This window comes from Lactuca virosa, chromosome 4 (genome assembly GCF_052849685.1).
Source record: "Lactuca virosa cultivar CGN04683 chromosome 4, Lactuca_virosa_CGN04683_v6, whole genome shotgun sequence".
Classification (NCBI taxonomy): Eukaryota; Viridiplantae; Streptophyta; class Magnoliopsida; order Asterales; family Asteraceae; genus Lactuca; species Lactuca virosa.
Genome location: NC_136429.1, coordinates 244,217,282 through 244,222,961, shown reverse-complemented (window position 1 = coordinate 244,222,961; position 5,680 = coordinate 244,217,282). Strand labels below are relative to the sequence as shown.

Below are 5,680 nucleotides of genomic sequence, written 5' to 3'. Positions count from 1 at the left end.
AGTAACATTATTAAAATTTTATATCTCAGAAAATTCGATGGTAAGACCTCGTGGCATGTTATAATTTTATATGGATTTATAAGCTGGTTTGACCGACATAATCAAGATATATATATATATATATATATATATATATATATATATATATATATATATATATATATATATATATATATATATATATATATAATTTATTGTGTTCTAACTAATTATTGTGTGGATGTAAGGATGAATATGAACCAATCATTTTAGATATTTTGAAAAAATGATTTATATATAATATTATATTAAAGGAAAATAGAATAATACCATTTAATTAAAAAAGAGCAATATTATACATTTGCATTGCCTTAAAATTAGGAAACACAAATTTATAAAAAAAAATATTTCGGATTTTAAAGGATATTTAATTATCTTAATTTTAAATTCTGATTTTCTTTAATTAATTCAATTTATATAATTCTAACATAATTTTTTATCATACCCGATTTTATTATGTCTGAATGACATTCTTTTATAATGATATTCTATGAAAATGCAAACCGTAAACAAATAAAAGAGTATTACTTCTCGATGAATAACAAATTTTTGAATACAAGTTTAGTTTTTTCTGTCACATTCTTAAAAAATAAAAAACTTTATATTCAATTCTACGATAATGAAACACTCACTAATATAAAAACAAACATAATTTATAGATCATTCTACAAGAATATACCATTACATATAGTTTTATCATTCTATTGTATATTGTTCTGCCAGAATATAATGATGAATAGTTCTTTCTTTGGTGACCATTGTTCATCTCCATTACACACATCATCATCCAACCTTGGTGTCCTTGATCACCATGTTCCCTTCACGCATTCTATGAGAATAACTTCTATGAAATCAAATTATGTAATAATAATATTCTGTCAGAATGTTTTTTTTATAATAGATAATAAAACCAGCTTTAGTAATTCTAATAGAATGCATACCACATGGTCAGATACAATACTTTCTACCATAATATAATACTTTCTACAAATAACTAAATTCTAATAGAAGAATACATTGGCTGCAGAATATTCTTAAAGAACAGAACCCTTGTTGATGAAATGCAACACACAGAGAAAGAAAAAAGGAGTTGATGGTACCCAAATCAAAAATCCTAAAATTTTAGAGCTGAATTTATCAATAAAACCCACAGATCAAACAAAAATCAGAATAAGAAATAGAATAAACAGAAATTTTGATGAACCTTGAGAGTCTTATGATGCAACAATAATTCAATAACATTTCTATGTAGATGAAGGGCATCCCTAGAAATAAAGTGCAATTACAAACACAAAAATCTAATCAAACAAACAACAAATAACGTGTCGACTAACCTTTTAACCAAAAAGACTATACTAGATTTTCTATTAATACAAATTTTCTCAGTAGGAATCAACGAAACAAAATTCACTAGAAATTTAACATGTAGAAACCAATAACCCTAATGCTAAAACTGATCAAAATACCAAATTTACCCTAAACTAAAGATCAGTTAAACAAAAGAGCATGACTAAAAGCATAGAGAGAAACTACAAAAAATCAAAGATATCATAAAATACCCAATTCTTATTAACGACTATCAGAAATTCATGATCTTTAAACGAAACGATTTCAGAAAATCGAAGATTTCAGAAAATAAGATAAGACAAACTTACCGAAAGTCCTTTGTAGAAGACATTGCTGGAGGTGGAAGAGGACGTTAGTGATCCATGCTCCAAATCTAGTGAGCTATAAATAATCAAACAAAACTCCAAAAAGTAATAATTTCAATGGATAAATAATTTAAAAGCATCCACATGATAAGAAAAGTACTGATTTTTGTTACGTCCAAAATCAAAGAGTAAACAAAATACTTGCACTGATTTTGATTAATGCTAAAAATAACCTACGAGTAAATAAAATACATCTAAAATAGATAACTAGATAAAAGAAAGGAGGTTAATTGATGATTATTCCTAACCTTTATCATAGTGGTATGCTGAAATTGCCTGTGTGTACTAAAATTATGGAATAATAGCCAAAGTGGCTGGGGTATGCAACAAAATCTCAGAGAGATCTCGATGATGATGAAGGTCAATCAACAATTTGATGGTGGTAGAATCGCCACTTGCTGCTGATTTGGTCGACAAAGATGACCACCAAGCACAAAGAAGTCGGAACAAACTTGTATGCAAAAGGTCCACATGGTCGAGTGTTTCTGATCTTATTATCAGGGTTGGGGAAATAAGCCTAATTCTCTTGCGGTGGGGTAGAATAGCAAACGAAGGAAGCTGGCGAATTCTTTGTCGGCAGACTATGAGGTGGAGATTATGACGATGCAGTAGGTGATTTGTAGGGTTTTAAACTAAATTCTATTCAAACCGGATATTAAATGTTTTCAATATTTACTAAAACTAAAAAGAGCAGAGATTACTATTATACCCTTTAAATTATTTATTAAATATTTAATTTTTAAAATTTTTTTGATTGATCCACAATTTATCCTACATTCACACAACAGATAGTTAGAATAAATGGACCTACATCTCTCTCTCTCTCTCTTTCTACATATATATATATATATATATATATATATATATATATATATATATATATATATATATATATATATATATATATATAGGTAGGTTCCGTTGAGATTCAAAATAAAATAGATATCTTCAGATTCAACCTCAGCCACATATTTCATATCTGCCGTTCTAAACTCTGGCGTACTGGCGTGGAGGGTCCGTTATAATCATAAATGATTATATAGCGTCGTCCGTTCCTTTCTCCTCCACCACCACAATTGTCACCGCCACCACCACTACCACCACCTCTGCCACCAGCTGACCCCACCACTGACACCTCCACCACTTATACCACCGCCACATCTGCCACCACCACCTCTTATGCCACCAACTGTCATAATAATATATGAGTACTCAATCTGTGAACATACATATATGTATAATCATTGATCGCAACCCATTGCAGTCAAAGGGTTGTGTACAACTTTGGAATGAGATACAATGCGATTCTCGGAAGTATTTCTATTGTGATTCTTAGAGTGGTGTAGCTTGGTTCCGATGGGATGTTATTTGGTGTTGGATCCGATGGGTTATTTGTTGTTGGGATTGGACGTGAAAGCCACTACTAGATCCGAACGACTTCAGAACAATTGCGATTGCGATTCTCGGAAGCCATATGCGAATCTTAGAAGTCAATTGCGAATGTCGGAAGTCTGCTGTGATCCTAGGATGTAAAAGTTGCTTGGTGGGATCTATGGGTCAATGGGAATGCTAGATAACTTGGAAAGGAAGATTCTAGATTGAATATTCCAGATTCTACTTTATTTTTAGAAATGATTTTCTTTTATTTTATTTTTATCATTTAATAAGTAGTTTCTTTTTATTTCATATTGTAACGTTCTATTTTCACAAAAAAAAAATTCATTTTTATTAAGCTAAACCTTCCCAATTATGAATTCATTGTAAGAAAACCATTTATTCTCGATTACATTGTTTGATAATCAGTGTATTATATTAAGCGCGGAATCCTCAATGTTGTTGATGAGTGTGTACAATATCGCCTTCGCCTTTCCATAGTCACCGATGATACCTGAAACAATAAACAACTGAGTAAGCATAAAGCTTAGTGAGTTTCCCCCAAAATACCCCATACGATAAACATACAAGCATGCATAACGACCCATAACCTCCCGGTTGGAATGCCCAAGCCCAATTAGTCCTCGGACTGGAATGCCAACATGCAACAGGTCCAATAAGCCATCAGGCTGGAATACCCACAGTTTGTTGGCCTACCGCCTCAACCCAACCGCTCTTCCCGAGCCTCCATGCCTACGACTTACAACCGGCCAACACCGAGTATCTTGGCCTATAGCATAAAGTAGGACCGCCTCAACCCACTACTACCAATCAAGGATGAAGTAGGCACATAATATAGGCAAACAAAAATCATACATCTCACTACCGCCTACTAGTCCTCACACAACATACTGTCTCGCTACCAGCTAACCTCCATGAAATGTGTAACCATAAGTAATCAGTAGTGAGATAGCCATTTGAACATATGATCCTACTCTAGAGCTATAACCAAACAAGGAACATGCAAGAAAGCCTAGATCAAGAGTTCTCAAGCTATTCTACATGACTACATACATCCCCCAGGGCACTCCACTGGATGATAACCAGTCTAGTACGAGTAGTCATACAGATCTACAGATCACTACCGCATAGCAACATCCTATATATCAGGATACAAATCTAACAGATCACTATAGCATAGCAATATCCTGAATACCAAGATACAGATCTAACAAATCACTACAACATAGCAACATCCTAAATACCAGGATACAGATCTAACAGATGACTACAACATAACAACATCTCAAACACCAGGATACATATCTAACAGATCACTACAACATAGCAACATCCTAAATACTAGGATACAGATCTAACAGATCACTACAACACAACAACATACCATATACCAACAATCCAAGGAATGCATAACCGTATATACTCATAGGTGAGATAGACACCCGGAGATGTGATCCTACTCTAGAGCCATAACCAAACAAGGAACAGGCAAGAAAGCCCAGATCAAGAGTCCTCAGTCTATCCAACCTGACTACATGCAATCCCTATGGAATCCTTCTACTAAAAGATAACCAAAACTAGTGGGCCGACAGTGGTGCCTTCGACCCACGAGTACAATGAGGCAAAAAACTCACCAGAATCGAAGAACCTTGAAACACTGTGATATGCTCCTTTTTGCACTGCTTGCTCCCGTGAATCAACTAACACCAGAACCAGATAAAATCTTCATCAATAGCCCCAAATCCTCAAGTTTGACCCAATGTCAAACTTGGTAAAAAAGTCAACGATCAACGGAAGTCAACAAAATTCAAAATCCAAGGCAGTTGAGTACGCCCATCATACGCAGCCTGATACCACTCCTTCATTAAACACTTAATCCCGTAAGGACTTTTCACCCACACTCAGATCTAGCCTCAAAACATTGTCTTAAGTCATAAAGTTTCCACCTTTATGACTTTCCATGGCCAGGGAAGGTCCAAAAGTTAAAACCTTAACTTATTAATCCATTAAGACATCACAACTCTTGCATGGAAGGGATAGAAGGACCAAGATCACATTTTTATGGTTCCTAATAGCTCCATAATGGATAAAGTTTCCGACTATATACATTAGAATGGTTCAATTAACCAAGATCTAGTCTTTTAAGCTCAATGGGACTAAAAATGCATCTTTCTTACTTAATCCATTAAGTCCAAGTTTCCAACCTTTATATCTGAATCAAAATGATGTTTAGATGGATAAAGTTTCGAACTTTATCCATAACAAGGTCACAAACTTTCAAGATCTAAACTTCATGCACTAAAGTGAACAAAAGCTCATAACATTCAAAACTAGCTAGATCTAACAAATGCATCATCAAGATTCAAGCTTTATACCTCCAAAAGAAAGATCAAGGTGAACAAGATATGGATCTACAAGCTTCAATGCAACCAACGCTTCTTCAATGAGTTCCTTCTTCTCCAAGGTGCACCAAGAACACTCCAAAGCAGTCAAGAACACCTTATTTTGTTCACAAGGCTCAAACTAGGGTTATG

The 5,680-nt window shown here is 33.9% G+C and overlaps 1 long non-coding RNA gene across 2 annotated transcripts; it reads right to left on the bottom strand.

Annotated features, from left to right (window-relative positions):
• Window positions 1-545: 545 nt before the first annotated feature.
• On the bottom strand, window positions 546-2,364 carry LOC145168783 (uncharacterized). 2 transcript variants are annotated; one of them, XR_013742091.1, is made up of 3 exons: window positions 2,000-2,364; window positions 1,695-1,767; window positions 546-883 (listed from the first exon to the last, which is right to left on the bottom strand). It is a non-coding gene; the product is annotated as an uncharacterized LOC145168783 (long non-coding RNA). The 2 variants fall into 2 exon arrangements; XR_013742090.1 differs by lacking the exon at window positions 2,000-2,364 and having other exon boundaries at window positions 1,695-1,993.
• Between the last annotated feature and the right edge of the window lie 3,316 nt (window positions 2,365-5,680).